Source organism: Schistocerca gregaria, chromosome 11 (assembly GCF_023897955.1).
Source record: "Schistocerca gregaria isolate iqSchGreg1 chromosome 11, iqSchGreg1.2, whole genome shotgun sequence".
NCBI lineage: Eukaryota > Metazoa > Arthropoda > Insecta > Orthoptera > Acrididae > Schistocerca > Schistocerca gregaria.
The window spans coordinates 108,574,605-108,595,463 of record NC_064930.1 but is presented as its reverse complement, the minus strand read 5'-3'; the positions used below and the strand labels follow the sequence as shown (position 1 = coordinate 108,595,463).

The following is a 20,859-nucleotide window of genomic DNA, read 5'->3' as shown; positions in this document are numbered from 1 at the left end:
ATCTTGCACATCTGTGGAAGTACACTGGGATAGAGTGGTCAGATGTCGCGCTCGGCACTCCGTGTAGGGATAGTAGCTTTGTGCAGCACCTGCTGTGGTTTTGAGATTTCTACCGACTGACTTTTTCTGCCACTCTTGCTGGGTAGTACCTCAAATGGAATAACGAAACAAAATGAGAATTTGAATTTATAAATGTTATTCACGTAGTCCTGTATTATTTGTAAATTCTCTCCCTTTCAGCTATAGTTAAATTAGGCAACATCATTTGGGAGTTACGATATTCAGTCTCGATACAACAAACCTGTGACCAATAATCCGTATATTTGTTTTCATGCTCATGATTAGCTCAGGATTATTTGTTGCTAAGACAAGTGTGTTCTCACAATTGTTTGCTAATAGAGTGGGCTTGTGAACTAATTGCTTGAAATAATTTTCAGAGAATGTATTCAGGAGCATTTCAGATATTTTATGCATACCTCCAGATTTACACGTGTAGTTTTGACAACATGTCGAGGGTAAATTGAAGTCACCTCCAGCTATAATTGTGTGTCAGTACCTGTTTGAAATTGGACTCAAGTTTTCTTTCAGCCTTCCAGCAATTGTATCATCTGAGGTGGGAGGATCCAATTATTATTTTCTTCCAGTTGCCAAGGACGACCTCTACCCTTGTTGTGTTGTTGTTGTTGTTGTTATTGTGGTCTTCAGTCCAGAGGATGGTTTCATGCAGCTCTCCATGCTACTTTATCCTGTGCAAGCCTCTACAACCTACATTCTTCTGAATCTGCTTATTGTATTTATCTCTTGGTCTCCTTCTACGATTTTTACCCTCCAAATGTCCCTCCAATACTAAATTGATGATCCCTCGATGCCTCAGAACATGTCCTACCAACCAATCACTTCTTCTGGTCAAGTTGAGTCACAAATTGTTCTGCTCCCCAGTTCTATTCAATACCTCCTCATTAGTTATGTGATCTGCCCATCTAATCTTCAGCATTCTTCTGTAGCACCACATTTTGAAAGCTTCTGTTCTCTTCTTGTCTAAACTATTTATCATCCATGTTTTACTTCCATACATGGCTACACTCCATACAAATACTTTCAGAAGAGACTTCCTGACACCTAAATCTACACTTGAAGTTAATAAATTTCTCTTCTTTAGAAACCCTTTCCTTGCCATTGCCAGTTTACATTTTATATCCTCTCTACTTCGACCATAATCAGTTATTTTGTTCCCCAAATAGCAAAACTCCTTCACTACTTTAAGCGTCTCATTTTCTAATTTAATTCCCTCAGCATCACCCGACTTAATTTGACTACATGCCATTATTCTCGTCTTGCTTTTGTTGATGTTCATCTTATATCCTCCTTTCAAGGCACTGTCCATTCCGTTCAACAGCTCTTCCATGCCCTTTGCTATCTCTGACAGAATTAAGATATTGTCAGCAAACCTCAAAGTTTTTATTTCTTCTCCATGGCTTTTAATTCCTACTCCAAATTTTTCTTTTGTTTCCTTTACTGCTTGCTCATAGATTAAATAACACTGGGGAGAGCCTACAATCCTGTGTCACTCCCTTCCCAACCACTGCTTCCCTTTCATGTCCCTCGACAAATTGTAAATACCCTATTGCTTCCTGTATTTTACCCCTGCCACCTTTAGAATTTGAAAGAGAGTATTCCAGTCAACATTGTCAAAAGCTTTCTCTAAGTCTACAAATGCTAGAAATGTAGATAGAAATGTAGATTTGCCTTTCTTTAATCTATCTTCTAAAATAACTTGTAGGATCAGTATTACCTCACGTGTTCCAACATTTCTACGGAATCCAAACTGATCTTCCCCGAAGTCGGCTTCTACCAGTTTTTCCATTTGTCTGTAAAGAATTTGCGTTAGTATTTTGCAGCTGTGACTTATTAAACTGATAGTTCGGTCATTTTCACATCTGTCAACACCTTATTTCTATGGGATTGGAATTATTATATTCTTCTTGAAGTCTGAGGGAATGTCGCCTGTCTCATACATCTTGCTCACCAGATGGTAGAGTTCTGTCAGGGCTGGCTCTTACAAGGCTGTCAGTAGTTCTAACGGAATGTTGTCTACTCCCGGGGCCTTGTTTTGACTTAGGTCTTTCAGTGCTCTGTCAAACACTTCACGCAGTATCATATCTCCCAGTTCATCTTCATCCTGTTCCATTTCCATAATATGAGGGTAATCCCAAGTAAGGTCTCCTATTTTTTATAAGTACATAGACCTGTTTATTTTACAGTGATTTACATCAGTTTACAGCTTGAACGTTTAGCTATTTTTCAACATAATCACAATTTCTGTCGATGGATTTTTGTAGACGCTGTGGCAGTTTTTGTATGCCCATGTCATACCAGCTCGCCGCCATGCTGTTAAGAAAGTTATTAACCTCCTCTTTCACCTCGTCGTCGGAGCTGAATTTCTGGGACCTCAGTTAATGCTTACAGGTACTGTGAGACTCAAACGGAGAAGAGGAATGTTGAGCAAGTGTGCACACATTCTCCATGACATTATTCACCCACCCATCACTCAGCAAACCGTTGCTCTCCTGAAACAGTTTCAATGCAACATAATCACCCACGCACCCTATATCCTGACTTGGCACCCAGTGACTATCACCTGTCCCCTAGCTTAAAAGAACATTTGGCCGGAAAGTCATTCAGCTCTGACAACGAGGTGAAAGAAGAGGTTCATAACTTCATGAACAGCATGGCGACGAGCTGGTATGACATGGGCATACAAAAACTGCCACAGCGTCTACAAAAATGCATCGACAGAAATGGTGATTATATCAAAAAATATCTAAATGTTCAAGCTGTAAACTGATGTAAACCATTGTAGAAATAAACAAGTCTATGTACTTATTAAAAAATGGGAGAATTTACTTTTGGGATTACCCTCGTATTGTCCTCAAGTACATCACCCTTGTATAGACACTGTATATAACCTTCCACCTTCCTGCTTTCCCTTCTTTGCTTGGAACTGGGTTTCCATCTGAGATCTTTTCTCCAAACGTCTCTCTAATTTTCCTGTAGGCAGTATCTGTCTTGCCCCTAGTGAGATAAGCCTCTACATCCTTACATTTGTCCTCTAGCCATCCCTGCTTAGCCATTTTGCACTTCCTGTCGATTTCATTTTTGGGACGTTTTTATTCCTTTTTGCCCGCTTCATTTACAGCATTTTTATGTTTTCTCCTTTCATCAATTAAATTCAATATCTGTTACCTACTTGATCCTCTGCTGCCTTCACTATTTCATCTCTCAAAGCTACCCATTCTTCTTCTACTGCATTTCTTTCCCCCATTCTTGTCAGTCATTCCCCAATGCTCTCCCTGAAGTTTTTTTTCAGTCTTCATGCTGTATCACAGAAATGTGTTTTTCTTATTTGTCAGTTACTAGTTAAGCATCGAACAAATACATGCACAACAAAAGTTTCGGAAAATGTGATATATTTGATAGATACCCACATCACATCTTTCCCACTCAATGAAACTCACTATGCTGGGAAGAAAATGAAACACCTAGATGCACACTCGGATCTGGAAACTACGCATGAAAAGTTCTTAGGAAGTATCCAAAAATAAATGTGGAATAAGATTTCTATAGGAAACATTATTGTGTAAATTAAAATTTTCCATTCGGTTGTCCCCAAACTGTTGTATGTGGCAAATGCGAGGAACATAGGCTAAGTTGAAAGGTCCACATATCTCTGACAGTAGTAAAAGAGCTGTCCAACTTGAGTTGGATATTCACAAGGGACTTTATAAATTCATTACAATAACTGAGCAAGAATGTATGGGCAGGGATGAATTTATTGGACTGGGCAGGGATGACATTATTGGATTAGCTTTTGACATCATGCAAAACTAGCCTTTGCCAAACATCCCAGTACTGGGACATATTATTTACATAAGCTGTGGGTTAACTGTTTCTGCAATTATGATATAAAGTCTAGGCATTCTGCGGTGCAGAAGCATACCGACAATCCATCTTTCCACGAACAACACGAGACTGGAATAGAAGGGAGAACCGATAGAGGTACTCAGGGTACCCTCCACCACACACCGTCAGGTGGCTTGCGGAGTATGGATGTAGATGTAGATATATTATGGAAGTGAAGTGAAAAAGTTAACAAATGAGGTCTCTTCATTCCTGTACCACTACATTAAAAACTATGTATCGAAGAATTTTGCAAAAGTATACATGTTCTCAGATGGAGCACTTGGTCAAAATGAGAATAATACTATAGTGAGGATGTACCTTGCATTTACAAACACTGAAAAATTAAAAAAAAAAAAAATAAGTAAAACAGATTTCCCAAAAGAAGTCACTTGTGACCATGTGTGTGGGACACTGAAGAGACAAATATGGGAATGTTACAGAGTTTACACCCCTAAAGAGTATGTGGGTATCATAGCAAACAGTATTTCTGAAGTTACAGTTGCAATGGCGGAATGTGAAGACATAATGGACTTTGACACATGATGGCTTTGTCATTACAAAAAAAAAGTACAAGCTAGGGAAACGGCACATCTCAAGACACCCCTGTTGTCAACAGAGAAAAGAAATTCTGTAGCAATGTTCAAAGAATTTAGTTACGAAGTAACAAAACAGGGAGTCGTGACAGTCTGCCCTTTTATAAGTGGCTGCGTCAGTTACTCTTTAATCTGCCAAAAAGTATACTTGCTTCATTTCAAATTGGCTTGCAAAGGCTATGTGATGGTAAATTGTTAGAACCGATAAAAAAGAAAATTGAAGATATTCAGAAAATGGTTAAGTACATCCATGGAGAAGATTCAGAGATTTTTTATGAAGAGATATTGAAATGACCCACTGCAAGTGATAACTCAATATGATAAATTATGAACTATCCAGAACTTTGAATTCCATGAAGTAGCTATTTTTATGTTCAGTTGAAGATAATTTTCAATTAGTTAATCAATGAATTTGAGTTTTAGTCCAGAAATGTGTAATTTTGAATATATACTCATGAAAATGCTGAAGTCCCGTGTTGACTGGTGAAAGGAACTATGTTACAATTCAGTTTTTTTCCATAAGCTATTTTCAGAAGACATGGAAATTATTTTCATTCACAGTATGTATGATTAGTGAACAACAAGTGTCAAAAGTTTCAATTCAGTCTGTCAAATAGTTTATCAGTAACAGTTCGTTGTCTCCACTGGAAACTAAGGAAAAGTTACACAGTTCCTTTCTCCACTGACCGATTCAATTGATGAAGAGGTTCTGAATCAAACTGAGGAGAAAGCAACATTACAGCACAATGTGGCCAGAAGTAGCAGTTGGTCACTTGCACATTCTGAGACACTGAGGAATCCTTAATTTGGTAGTGGAAGGAAGTGCAGGGGTATAAATTGTAGAGTGAGACCGAGACTGGAATACATTAAGCAGCTTTTAATTGGTGTGGCTTACAGTAGTTGTGCAGAGATGGAGAGGCTTGCAAAGGACAGACCAGTGCGAAGAGCTGCATTAAATGCAGACTGCGAACAAAGCATAAGGAGTAAAGCTAACTAGTTACTTCACAGTAGAGGTGGCGTTTGTTGACAAGCACGTAAATGAGGCTGAAATCACCAATAAGCTTTTGCTCAATGTCATTCCTCATTGTTTGTACTCCATGCAGTACAATTTTGTGTGTGTGTGTGTGTGTGTGTGTGTGTGTGTGTGTGTGTATTCTGAATGTTAAATTGTTGAAATATACAAATATAAGATTGAATGAACCATTTACCACTGCTTCCACACATACGGTGTATACTATCTAGATACTAGCCAGTGTAAGGGGAGTGAGCCTTTACTAAGGAAAGACATTTTGTTTCAGGAATTTGGGGATAAGGTGACAGAGCTGTTTGGTCTCGATAATGTATCGGCTGATGCAAATAGTCTCAAGGTAAGCTATGTCCCTTCTGGATTTAAACTTCTGTATGTAATATGTAAGAAGCATATTAAGTTGTGAATAGTAGATTGGTTCATTAAGAATTACATAGGGGAATACTCCAATTTTTATAACTTACGTACAATACACGTACAAAATGTGCATCAAAATACTTGTCAGAGACTTTTCCATTATCTGGTATAGGTTTTCTGAATTTATCTTGGACTTCAAAAGTTTTTGAATGTAAAGTGGTGAAATTTCTAGATTGAGGTAAGTGGTGTTCGTGAGTGTTCTGCGCAAGTGTTGTGAACATTAGCTCAGAGGTATGATGGGAAGGAGAAGGGGATGTGTCAGTAGCTGGCTCTGCACAGCCAATGAGGGAACAGTGGGCAGATGTGTTTCAAAAAAGAGACAAAGGAATAGTGGCACATTCTCACATCAATGTAGACATGAAATCTGCTGTGTGTGTGTGTGTGTGTGTTTGTATGTGTGTGTGTGTGTGTGTGAAAATAGCAGCTAAGCTGTGATTGCACTGTTGACAACCACGTTAGAAATTGTGACATACTCGGAAGAAACAACCAAGTATTAGTGGCTACCAAGTATATAGATTCCACTGCTGCTCATAGAAATAAGTTGCCTCTTTTCTTGCCTCCCTTTGGTTATGTAAAATTGTCATCCCATTGGGTACGTGAAGCTGACCCATTGCTAATCTGTCACCAGTAAAGAAACACCACTGTGGCTGATTCTGGTTGCGATCTACACTTTAGCCTGAGAATGTTTGTGTGGTATTCGCATCTGTTGACTTCGCCAACTGGCTACCAAATGCTGCCTTCCAACATAACCTAGACATCCAGTTACACTAAAGATTGTTCTGTCACCAAAACCACGACTGCGGGGGTTGATGTCTAATACCACACTCCTGCCATGGAATCTAGTTCAGTTAAAGAAGCTCCCATTCTGTAGAACCAGTCTAACCATGCTCTCTTGTTTTGTTGTTTGGAGATTTAGACATGCCAGAATGATCAAGATTCAGCACAGATAATAATCAAAGAGGAAACTGTAATTAAAATTGTGTTTTTCTTTTTGCAGCTTTTTATTTTATGTTCTATTTCTTTACTTTCTTAAATTCTGGTCTCTGTTAAGTGATGTAACACTCACAACTGAATACTGTGTGACAAATTTTGTTAAAATGAATTCTATGACCACCTAATATAAAAATGTGAATCTCATTATTAATAAACAATACCAGTCATCCAAGGTGTGGTGTTGGGAACTGAAAAGTGTAATTATTAATTTACAAATTTGTTGGCATAAAGGTGTATACTTCACTATATATGCATGCAATTCAGTTATATTCTTTATTCACCATTGACCTCTAACAGAAGAATAGGTTTAGACAGTAAATGTACAGTTAACAACTTTTACAGTGAGATTCTTATAATTTAATTCAAATATTGTTTATCAAACTTCATGGAAGATTAAAACTGTGTGCCGGACCGAGACTCAAACTCGGGACCTTTTTCTTTCGCGGGCAAGTGCTCTGCTAACTGAGCTACCCAAGCACGACTCGCGCCCCGTCCTCACCGTTTTACTTCTGCCACTATCTCGTTTCATTCTGGTATCTTGCAAAATGGGTTTTCAGTAACAAGTCGTAATTCAGAAACTTGAAAATATTACATAGCAAGTGCTGAGCAGATATTGGAAGTTCACTAAAAAGTTTTAAGTGTATTACTTTATGTGAGTTTGCAGTATGTCAGTGTGTCTTGGGGTATTGAAGTCCAGTTTGTCTTTCGCTTTCTGAAGTTGTAGATTTTATCTAGTGTAAAGTGGTTGTAGCTTTGCAGAAGTCGTGCAGAAATAAAGAGACATTATGTGGAACTCCTTTTAGACTGAGGACAAAATGCAAGAAGTGAAGCTAACTGTATATTTCATAGTAGAGGAGGCATTTGTTGACAAACATATAAATACGGCTGAAATCAGTGATAAGCTTTTGATCAACGTCATCATTCAGAAATAACTGTTAACTTAAGGTGTGGTGCTGTGTGTTAGTTTGTAGTTATGTTTACTACTCCCAATATTTTTTTTGTGCAAAAGTGCCTATGTTGCTAGTAGTGATTACAAGTGTGTGTTTAGGGATCAAAATATTATTCAGATGAATGAATAAATGAACTATTTATCATAACTTTCACACGTAAGGTGTGCAATTTGTAGATACTAGCCAACGTCAGGGTTGAGCCTTTACTAAGGAAAGACATTTTGTTTCAGGAATTTGGGGATAAGGTGATAGAGCTATTGGGTCTCCCAAATGTATCAGCAGACACAAATAGTGCCAAGGTAAGCTATGTTCCTTCCAGATATAGTACTTGTGTAAGTAATGTATAGGGTGTTCATTTTAATTGAAGACATTGAAATATCTGAAACAAAAAATTGATAAAAAAAGTTATAATTGCAAATTGTTTGTCTTGGAGGGTGACTTCCACTGATACCACACTCTCCCTCCCCCACACCACCACCACCACCACCACCACCACCCTGCATGTGGGTGGGGGGGCTGGCTTTGAAATCTTCAATGGGAACCCCTGTTTTTATTGCAGATTAAGATTTTTTCAGCAAAATCTATGTATGTTTTGTCTGAAGCATTTTCTTCGTTTTTCCATAGATGGCACAGTAATCATAGGAATAGAAATGGATACGCAGTCATAATTTGCGACATGTTACTCAATAGCCATTTAATATTCAGTGGCATGTGAACCCACCTCTGTGCTGTAGGGTAAGACATGTCAATATGCCATAACTTCTAGTTGGAAATCCCATCCACAATGTTGTATTCCCCCAACATATCAAACTTTTTTGGATCTGACTTGTATTTCTCGAGATATTTCATTGTCTTTACTTAAAATGAATGCCCTGTATAAGAAAGTTATTAAGTTGCGAATTGTGCATTGGTTGGAAGAAGTTATTTAGTGGGCTATTGCCCCATCCATTTTCCATTGTTTACGTACGATATAAGTAAATAATACACATAAAAGTACCCTTCAGGACTTACTCATTATCGAATATAGCTTATGTCAATTTATCTTGATACTTCGTGCATGCAGCAGTATTCTCAACACTCACAGTGTCGTATTGGGGTCATATTGGAGGGAGGGGTGGCTAGGGGAACTAAAGGAGTTGTGTTAGCTGCTGTCTCTGTACCACCAGTGAGAGGGCAGTGGCAGACTACATTTTTCCAAGCAAGGTACGGAGGAGTATTGCCATATTCTCACATCAATATTGATGTGAAATCCATTTTGGAAAAATAATCTGTGCTCCCAGGTTCCATCCTAACAACCGCTTCAGACATTTTGACATACTCGGAAGAAACAACAGAGATTATAGATTTCAAAGCAGCTCGTACAAATATATTGTGTCTTTTCTCACCTCTTGTTGGTTATGTGAAACTATCATCCCATTGGGCAGCTGACGTATTGGCAACCTATGAGCAGTAGGGAAATACCGTTGTGACCAGTGCTGTCTCAGATCTAGACTTTAGCCTGACAACCTTTATTTGGCATTCACATTCAGTAGCTGCACCAACTCATAACTAACTTATTATGTGCTAACTTAACCCAACCACTCTACGACCACAGATCAGGCTGTCATCACAACAGATATTTCAGGGGATGGGGACCATTATCACACTCTAGCGTTTGCCTCCATTTCAGTTTTAGCAGCTGTAATTCTGTAGAAGCAGGCTAATCATACTCATTTGTTTTGTTCACAGGTTTCTACATTTCAGAATGATCATGAATCAGCACAGATAATAATCAAAGAGGAAATTGTAAGTACTTTTGTGTTTGTTACCCATAGAAATTTTTTATTGATTTATTTATTTTCTTAAATTCTGCTCATACTTGTATTTACGAACATCACAGATTTTTGGGCCTTTGTTTTATACGAAAAGTTAGTGATAAGACTACTCTTATGCACAGGATTTGTATAGTGGCATGCGATTCCATCATAGCCAAGTACAAGAGAGGGAGGGTGGGGTAGGGCAATATACCAAAAGTTTAAAACTCAAAACTACCTTTTATGATGCATTTTGATGTGAGGTCGATAGACCGACTGTTGGCGGCATCAGAATACTATCCCAGAGAGAGGTCTGTCGGGAACACATTGTAGAGGCATGTGACGTCTTTCGAGTAAACTTCCACAAAGTACATGTAGAAAAGCTGCTTCGCCAAATTTTATGATGTTGAAGTGCCCCACAGCAAGACTTCCAGAACTAACTTTTGCAAGTTAGTGGAAGTGTTTTCTTGCTGCAAGTACCTGTCAGTTGCTGGAAGTTCTCTCACACTTCCAGAAGATTTGAGAGTTCAATATCGCTTTGAACATGTCTGTGTCAAAAAGGAGAATAGCATAAAGTTGGATGGGCCAAAATGAATGTAATATTGAAACCCTGAAGCATACATAATGGCCAGTTCAGCCAAAGAAGTGAGAAGTGACTTTGACACTGCCGATTACTTTTTTTTACAAGAAGCAGCAGAATAGCAGTTCAGGTGTCTTAAAACTTTAGCAGATTTTTTTTTTAATGTTACCGCAAATATAATGCATTTGTGTTTGTAATAAAAGAAATAAGTACTGTTTGTGAAAACTGGAGAATTGGAAGGTGATCACTTGGTGGTATACAGTAGCTTGTTGCATTTCTGTGTCCTGTTTCCAATTATTTAATTGTAAAATGGAGAAGAGGTATTTGAAATTTGTGTAAGACATTCCCAGAAAGATACTGTAACCTTGCTCTTGTCTACCCATGATTCAACTAACACACTTCAGCAAATATTCCCAAAAAGTTCCTGGAACATAACCTGTGCAAGCTTTTGTTGTAATGTAAACACGTCAGGAAATGGTTGCACAAGTTGCTTGTGGAAGTTACACAGTATTGAATACATGCCTCAGATGAAATGGGCTTAAATAGATTAGTTCTCTTACACTTTTTCTTAGTAGCATTCGGGTTCATAAAGTATGTGTTTGCATGTGGAATACCATTAAACTTCACTGTTACTGCTATTTTGGTGCAGTATGCCTAACAGTATGGAATAAATCCAAAATTTAGAAATTTTCTAAGTATAAATCCCAAATATTAATTAAGGAAATGGATCTGAATTAGTTTGAACTTGTAATTATGAAGCAGTATGTCTTTAAAATGCAAGACAATTAATGGAACAATAAGAATAGCCTCTACCAGGAACGGTCATTGGAAAAGATTAGTGAGGTGTCGCAGTAAGAGGTTACTTTTATGGCAAACTGTATTCAAAGAATAATTTTGACTTAAAAAGGTGTGTTGTTAGGATGAGATTCTTATTAATGCCATTTGGTAATTACTGTGAAAGCAGCAGTGGTCACCCGTCATATTTCAACAACAGGTCACATCATCTCCTTTCTGCTCTCATTTCAGAGCTGCAACTATGGTCAGCATGCTAGCTGCCACTGCACTCCAGGAAAGGTCGCCGTCAGGCAAAGATAACTTTCGACATTTTATGAAATGAAAGTCACTTGTTCTCTCTCTCTCTCTCTCTCTCTCTCTCTCTCTCTCACACACACACACACACACACACACACACACACACACACACACACACACACACACACAACAGTGAAACACCATTAGCAAATGGGAAAGTTAAACGTTGTATTTATGGTTTGCAATAACAAACAAGGCTTGGGAAGTAGAGAGGATGTGGAGAGAGAAGATGGACACAGGGGTTGGAGGAAATGGACACGTATTAGTTTGTGTGTCTAAAGATTTATTACAGTAATTGGTAAAGATTTGAAGTACATATTGAGATTTTTGATAACAGGGTTACCAATTTTATATATTATATGTATTTATATAATATATGTATTAAAATATACGTAAATTGAAGTGGTGGATACTTAAATACACCCATATTAGAATTCAACAAAGTGTCAGACTTTCAAAGCAGTCAGTCAGGAACTTTTGGAGACACACTGTTTTGAATGAACGAACAATAACATCCTTATTTATACAGATTACGAGTCTTGAGAACCAATATCGTAAGTGCTCCTCAGCATCGGAGAATTATGCCGCGGCCTTTCACACACTCAAACGGCGACTGGAAGGAAACATCCTCTCATTCACTACACACTGCAGTGAATCCTATAACACCCCATTTACGGTGTGGGAGCTCCTCAGTGCCCTTGCACATTGCCCCGACACAGCTCTTGGGCCCGATCACATCCACAGCCGGATGATTAAGCATCTCTCATCTGACTACAAGCGACATCCTCTCGTCATCTTCAACCGGATCTGGTGCGATGGCGTCTTTCCATCGCAATGGTGGGAGAGCTCCATCATACTGGTGCTCAAACCCGGTAGAAACTCGCTTGATCTAGATAGCTGTCGACCCATCAGCCTCACCGATGTTCTTTGTAAGCTGCTGGAACATACGGCGTGCCGGCAGTTGGGTTGGGTCCTGGAGTCTCGTGGCTTGCTGGCTCCGTGTCAGGGCGGCTTCCGCCATGGTTACTCTACCACTTATAATCTTGTGTCCGTCGAGTCTGTCATCCGAGCAGCCGTTTCCAGATGGCAACACCTGACTGCTGTCTTTTTTTGACTTACGTAAAGCATACGGCACAACTTGGCGACGTCATGTCCTTGCCACATTGTATGAGTGGGGTCTCTGGGGTACACTCCCGATTTTTATCCAAAACTTTCTGTCACTCCGTACTTCGGGTGCAAGTTGGTGACTCCCATAGTTCCATCCACAGCCAGGAGAATGGAATCCTGCAGGGCTCGATATTGAGTGCCTCTCTATTTTTAGGAGCCATTAACGGTCTAGCAGCAGCTGTCGGGCCCACCGTCTCACCTTCTCTGTATGCAGACGACTTCTGCATTTCGTTGTGTTGCTCCAGTACCGTTGTTGCTGAGCGGCGCCTCCAGGGAGCCATCCACAAGGCGCAGTCATAGGCTCTAGCCCACGGCTTCCAGTTTTGAGCTGCAAAGTCGTGTGTCACGCACTTCTGTAAGAGTCGTACAGTTCATTCGGAACCAGCTTTTTGCGTTAATGACAATCCACACATTGTAGTGGAGACATATTGATTCCCAGGGCTGGTTTTTGATGCTCAATTGACTTGGCTCCCTCACCTTCGTCAGCTTGGCAGCACCTCAGTGTTCTCTGTTGCCTGAGCATCACCAATTGGGGTGCAGATTGCTGTACACTGCAGCAGCTCTACAGAGCCCATGTCCAATTCTGAATCGACAATGGAAGTGTGGTTTATGGTTCAGCAGCGCCTTCAGCATTGCATTTACTCGACCCTGTGCACCACTGTGGGGTTAGGTTAGCCACAGGAGCTTTTAGGACGAGTCCAGGGTGACCAGCATACTGGTGGAGGCTGGTGTCCATCCACTGCAGATCAGACATGCGCAACTGCTTGCCAGTTACGCAGCACATGTTCATAGTTCCCATGAGCATCCAAATTACTGTCTCCTTTTTCCGCCCGCGGCAGTCCATCTCCTGCATCGGCGGCCCAGATCGGGGCTGACGATTGCTATTAGCGTGCGGTCCCTTCTCTCCGAACTGGAGTCCTTCGCTTTACTACCTCTACTTGCGGTCCGTTCACGTACGCCTGCACGGTGTATGCCTCAACCGCAGCTTCATTTGGACCTTTCCCGTGGCCCTAAGGATTCCGTTAACCCTGCCGATCTCCACTGTCACTTCCTCTCGATTCTTGACATGCCTCGCGACAGACCCACAGGTGCCGAAAAGTTAGCATCTCTGAACAAATATCGATAGCTGCAGAGCCGGCACGGCTCAGAAAAGTTGGTAACGTCGTTGCAAAGATAAAAACCAGTGTGTGGGTGAAAATACGCCATCGAAGTGAACAGTAGTTCTGAAGCTGAGGTCAAAGTTTCTATAATGAAACCTTATAATTGTGTGAATGCACGGTGTCTGTTCTTTTGGACATGTCTGAAAGAAGAGACATCACAAGGAATCCCCACCTGCAATACGCATTATGTAAATTAAGGTGGAGGGGGGAGAAAGGAAAGGGCGGGAATTGTTGTCAGCTGCTTCAATACTTTACACGAAATTGGCGGCGATGAGTGGACGTTTGTACTGGACTGTGCTTGGCCCCTATATCTCCTGCTTACTAGGCCGTCACATTAAGCACAGCGCCATGCAGACACAGTGTCTGTCACAATTGTGCGCACTGTCTCGGCACACCTCAGTGCCGACCCATGTTCCCACAGGATGCCACTTATCTGCAGTCCTCGTCAGTGTCCTCCACACTTGTTAGTTTGAGATTCCTGCAGAGGTTGAACGTAATTGTGCTTCTGCACTGAAGGTGGTGGATTTGTGGCCTGTAGAGGTAAATCTACATCTACATCTACACCCATACTCCACAAGTCACCTGACTGTGTGGCAGAGGGTACGTTGAGTACCTCTATCGGTTCTCCCTTCTATTCCAGTCTCGTATTGTACATGGAAAGAAGGATTGTCGGTATGCTTCTGTGTGGGCTCTAATCTCTCTGATTTTTATCCTCATGGTCTCTCCGCGAGATATACGTAGGAGGGAGCAATATACTGCTCGTCTCCTCGATGAAGGTATGTTCTCGAAACTTCAACAAAAGCCCGTACCGAGCTACTGAGCATCTCTCCTGCAGAGTCTTCCACTGGAGTTTATCTATCATCTCCGTAATGCTTTCGCAATTACTAAATGATCCTGTAACGAAGCACGCTGCTCTCTGTTGGATCTCTCTCTCTCTCTCTCTCTCTCTCTCTCTCTCTCTCTCCTGTCTACCCTATCTGGTACAGATCCCACACCGGTGAGCAGTATTCAAGCAGTGGGCGAACACGTGTACTGTAACCTACTTCCTTTGTTCAATTATATGAATGCCCAATGTCCGTTCTTTTGGATGTGAAAGAACAGACACCGAGCAGAATAAGCAGACGTGATTTGTATTACCTAAATTGAGGTAGAGAGGAGATCAGAGTACTTAGATGTCCCACTCGGCTTTCCATACAGTGTTACTAGCTTTGTGCGGCACCTGTTGTGATGTCGAGGTTTTTGCCGTCTGAATCTGTCTGCAACACTAACCGGAGAAGTTGCTCGAATGGAATAGTAAAATAAAATGAGAATTTTATCTGCATATTCGTGGACTCTTGCACATTTTCATCTCTTTCAGCACCTTCGCTACTTGCGTCTTTTGGGTGGTGGGATGTTACTTGTAGTTGTGTGTGAATATTGTGATAATTTACGCTGAAACCTTTTAACTGTTGTTCTGTGCATACTTTGAACTAAGTAATTCACAACTTTTATTTAAAATGTCATTGAAAATGCAAACTATATTTACTACGCTTCTGTCAACCGATTTTTGTGGCTATATTCTGATACAATTTCCTTTCTTGTCTGAGGGAACCGGTGTGCTAAATCCACAAATGGTTTGCATTTGTTTATTGCGTGTCAAGCTGAAGGGAAACACCCCTAGAAAGCAAAATCGTGGTGACACACACTGGCGCTATGTGACGCGTACAGCTGGAAAAGTGGGGTCAGACTAACGTTTCACTAGAATTTTGACATACAATTTAATTACAGTTCTTTGCCAGAAGAAAATTAAACATGAATTTGCATTCAAGGTGCAGAACTCTGCTTCCATTGAAGGAATAATATTGAACCCACTTGAAATTTTCACTCCATACGCAGCACTTAGGTTGTTTCAATCCGCTGAGAAACCTAGTTTGTGTTTCTCTTGAAGCACCCGAAATTTTGGATGTTGTTAGATGTATTGAGACATTGTTTGTTGCAGGATTGTGATACTGACAACGGTTCTGTCAACAACTTGGATTCTCCGCATTTTGCAGATGAGGTAAGTTCTCATCTGAAAGTTACCTGATGACCTCTAACTTACGGCTTTTCTTTTCTGTCTGTTACATGTACTGTAACTGTTTTGGCTTTCTGTGGCTACTGCCACATAATGTTTTGGTCTCATTTTATGTATGGAACTGTAAATAAAAATTATCCATCCAGCAAAGAACATCAGTAAAAGTAAAGTCATACAAATAACTGGTTGTAACAATTGGTGGGGATATCACATGGAAAAACACATAGGATCTGCCCTAATTAAAACGGGGTCCAGATTTCAGGTCTTTAGTAGGATCTTGATAAACTGCAACCTTTCAGCAAAGGCGAAGAGTTTCAAAATAGTACAGCAGTCCATCATAGAATACAAATATTAAATGTGAATTTCAGACAACAGATGTCGCACCAATGCAGTTAAAGATTTGACACTGTGCCATTTTGTTGTCACCCATAAGTGTCAGATGCACACAAGTGATAAACTGGAAAATTGTGTGCATAACATTGTGTTGTTGTGTTAAGTATCTCGAAATATATTCCAAATAAAGAGCATTTGCAGCCATGAATAATTTTTTGCTTTTGAAGAAAACTGCTGTTGAATCAAACCTATTGCTTGAGAAACTCACAATAAACATGCTCCATCACAAGATAAGTGCGAATGATGGTTTCAGCATTTTAGAAATTGTGACTTCAATCTTGCAGACAAGGAATGTGGAAAACAAAAAAATTAAATGTCTGCTTGTGTCTGTGTATGTGCGGATGGACGTGTGTGTGTGCGAGTGTATACCTATCCTTTTTTCCCCCTAAGGTAAGTCTTTCCGCTCCTGGGATTGGAATGACTCCTTACCCTCTCCCTTAAAACCTACATCCTTTCATCTTTCCTTTTCCTTCCCTCTTTCCTGACGAAGCTGCCGCCGGTTGCGAAAGCTCAAATTCTGTGTGTGTGTTTGTGTGTTTTATTCATTGTGCATATATATATATATATATAAAACAAAGATTCCAAGACTTACCAAGCGGGAAAGCGCCGGCAGACAGGCACATGAACAAAACACACACACAGAATTACTAGCTTTCGCAACCGATGGTTGCTTCTTCAGGAAGGAAAGACGAAAGGATGTGGGTTTTAAGGGAGAGGGTAAGGAGTCATTCCAATCCCGGGAGCGGAAAGACTTCCCTTAGGGGAAAAAAAGGACAGGTGTACACTCGCGCGCGCGCACACACACACACACACACACACACACACACACACACACACACACACATATCCATCCGCACATACACAGACACAAGCAGAAACCGCTCCCGGTCTGATGTCTGCTTGTGTCTGTGTATGTGCGGATGGATATATGTGTGTGTGTGTGTGTGTGTGTGTGTGTGTGTGTGTGTGCGCGCGAGTGTACACCTATCCTTTTTTTTCCCCTAAGGGAAGTCTTTCCGCTCCCGGGATTGGAATGACTCCTGACCCTCTCCCTTAAAACCCACATCCTTTCATTTTTCCCTCTCCTTCCCTCTTTCCTGACGAAGCAACTGCCAGTTGCGAAAGCTCGTAATTCTGTGTGTGTGTTTGTGTGTTTTGTTCATGTGCCTGTCTGCCGGCGCTTTCCCGCTTGGTAAGTCTTGGAATCTTTATATATATATATATATATATATATATATATATATATATATATATATATATACAATTTATTAAAAACAAAGATTCCAAGACTTACCAAGCGGGAAAGCGCCGGCAGACAGGCACAATGAACAAATCGCACAAACACACACACAGAATTACTAGCTTTCGCAACCGATGGTTGCTTCTTCGGGAAAGAGGGAAGGAGAGGGAAAGACGAAAGGATGTGGGTTTTAAGGGAGGCCTTTAAATATGTCTGCTTGTGTCTGTGTATGTGCGGATGGATATATGTGTGCGTGTGTACACCTGTCCTTTTTTCCCCCTAAAGGAAGTCTTTCCCCTCCCAAGATTGGAATGACTCCTTACCCTCTCACTTAAAACCCACATCCTTTCGTCTTTCCCTCTCCTTCCTGAAGAAGCAACCATCGGTTGCGAAAGCTAGTAATTCTGTGTGTGTGTTTGTGTGTTTTGTTCATTGTGCCTGTCTGCCGGCGCTTTCCCGCTTGGTAAGTCTTTGAATCTTTGTTTTTAATATATTTTTCCCATGTGGAAGTTTCTGATGGTTGCTTCTTCAGGAAGGAGAGGGAAAGACGAAAGGATGTGGGTTTTAAGGGAGAGGGTAAGGAGTCATTCCAATCCCGGGAGCGGAAAGACTTCCCTTAGGGGGAAAAAAGGACAGGTGTACACTCGTGCGCGCACACACACACACACACACACACACACACACACACACACACATATCCATCCGCATATAGACAGACACAAACAGACATTTGTAAAGGCAAAGAGTTCGGGCAGTGATGTCAGTCGAGGCGGAAGTACAGAGGCAAAGATTTTGTTGAAAGACAGGTTAGGTATGAGCAGTGGCAACTTGAAATTAGTGGAGGTTGAGGCCTGGTGGATAACGAGAAAAGAGGATATATTGAAGGGTGAGTTCCCATCTCCGGAGTTCGGATAGGTTGGTGTTGGTGGGAAGTATCCAGATAACCCGGACGGTGTAACACTGTGCCAAGATGTGCTGGCTGTGCACCAAGGCATGTTTAGCCACAGGGTGATCCTCATTACCAACAAACACTGTCTGCCTGTGTCCATTCATGCAAATGGACAGTTTGTTGCTGGTCATTCCCACATAGAAAGCGTCACAGTGCAGGCAGGTCAGTTGGTAAATCACGTGGGTGCTTTCACACGTGGCTCTGCCTTTGATCGTGTATACCTTCTGGGTTACAGGACTGGAGTAGGTGGTGGTGGGAGGGTGCATAGGACAGGTTTTACACCGGGGGCGGTTACAAGGGTAGGAGCCAGAGGGTAGGGAAGGTGGTTTGGGGATTTCATAGGGATGAACCAAGAGGTTACGAAGGTTAGGTGGATGGCGGAAAGACACTCTTGGTGGAGTGGGGAGGATTTCATGAAGGATGGATCTCATTTCGGGGCAGGATTTTAGGAAGTCTTATCCCTGCTGGAGAACCACATTCAGAGTCTGATCCAGTCCCGGGAAGTATCCTGTCACAAGTGGGGAACTTTTGGGGTTCTTCTGCTAGAGGTTCTGGGTTTGAGGGGATGAGGAAGTGGCTCTGGTTATTTGCTTCTGTACCAGGTCGGGAGGGTAGTTGCGGGATGCGAAAGCTGTTTTCAGGTTGTTGGTGTAATGGTCGAGGGATTCAGGACTGGAGCAGATTCGTTTGCCACGAAGGCCTAGGCTGTAGGGAAGGGACCGTTTGATATGGAATGGGTGGCAGCTGTCATAATGGAGGTACTGTTGCTTGTTGGTGGGTTTGATGTGGACGGATGTGTGAAGCTGGCCATTGGACAGATGGAGGTCAACGTCAAGGAAAGTGGCATGGGATTTGGAGTAGGACCAGGTGAATCTGATAGAACCAAAGGAGTTGAGGTTGGAGAGGAAATTCTGGAGTTGTTCTTCACTGTGAGTCCAGATCATGAAGATGTCATAAATAAATCTGTACCAAACTTTAGGTTGGCAGGCTTAGGTAACCAAGAAGGCTTCCTCTAAGCGACCGATAAATAGGTTGGCATACGAGGGGGCCATCCTGGTACCCATGGCTGTTCCCTTTAATTGTTGGTATGTCTGGCCTTCAAAAGTGAAGAAGTTGTGGGTCAGGATGAAGCTGGCTAAGGTAATGAGGAAAGAGGTTTTAGGTAGGGTGGCAGTTGATCGGCGTGAAAGGAAGTGCTCCATCGCTGCGAGGTCCTGGACGTGCGGGATATTTGTGTAGGGAAGTGGCATTCTGTGGGGGCTTGGTAAACAGCTACAATGGGGCGGCCGGGATGTTTTGGGTTTGTGTATTTTTAGGAAGTAGGTAGAAGGTAGGAGTTCGAGGTGTCGGTGGGGTCAGGAGTTTGATGGAGTCAGGTGAAAGGTTTTGTAGGGGGCCTAAGGTTCTGAGAATTCCTTGAAGCTCCGCCTGGACATCAGGAATGGGATTACCTTGGCAAACTTTGTATGTAGAGTTGTCTGAAAGCTGACGCAGTCCCTCAGCCACATACTCCCGACGATCAAGTACCACGGTTGTGGGACCCTTGTCAGCTTGTGTGTGTGTGTGTGTGTGTGTGTGTGTGTGTGTGTGTGTGTGTGTGTGTGTGCGTGCGCACGTGAGTATATACCTATCCTTTTCTCCCCCTAAGGTAAGTCTTTCCACTCCGGGATTGTAATGACTCCTTACCCTCTCCCTTAAAACCCACATCCTTTCATCTTTCCTTTTCCTTCCCTCTGTCCTGACGAAGCAGCCGCCGGTTGAGAAAGCTCGAAATTTTGTGTGTGTGTGTGTGTGTGTGTGTGTGTGTGTGTGTGTGTGTGTGTGTGTGTGTTTGTGTGTTTGTGTGTTATTTTATTGTGCCTGTGTACCAGCGCTTTCCTGCTTGGTAAGTCTTTTAATATATAAAGACAAAGATTCCAAGACTTACCAAAAACAAAGACTCCAAGACTTACCAAGCGGGAAAGCGCCAGTAGACAGTCACAATAAAATAACACACAAACACACACACAAGATTTCTAGCTTTCGCACCCAACAGTTGCTTCTTCAGGAAAGAGGGAAGGAGAAGAAAAGAGCAAAGGATATATATATTTACCATGAGAATCCCAAGTACAAAATATTGTGAAAGGACCACACCGTCCACATCGACCACAGGAACTGAATCGCTTTGGCAGAAAGACGATGCTTTGTGTGTGGTGGCACCAGAGGGGCGTGGTCTATTATGAGCTGTTAAAGCCTGGGGAACAATTAATACTAAACATTACCAACAACAGGTGACTGATCTGAACCATTCACTGCTTGAAAAAAGGCCACAGTACCTGAAGAGGCAACAGTCATTTTGCTTTGTGACAGTGCTCCTTCACATAGGGCAAAAAGGGTTTGTGACACGTCTGAAGCATTCGACTGGAAAATTATATACCATGCAGCTTATGTCTTACTCACCAGACTTGGCACCTTCTGAGTACGACTTTTTTGCATCGACAGGCCACACACTT

The 20,859-nt window shown here is 41.6% G+C and overlaps 1 protein-coding gene across 1 annotated transcript in view; it reads left to right on the top strand.

The window, feature by feature from the left end:
- Positions 1-20,859, top strand: part of LOC126295370 (uncharacterized) — a 154,496-nt gene that overhangs the window by 16,985 nt on the left and 116,652 nt on the right. Inside the window, exons 2-4 of the mRNA XM_049987851.1 lie at positions 5,852-5,920; positions 9,669-9,725; positions 15,711-15,770. The gene's annotated coding sequence lies outside the window, so the exon portion shown is untranslated. The remainder of the gene's footprint in view (positions 1-5,851; positions 5,921-9,668; positions 9,726-15,710; positions 15,771-20,859) is intronic.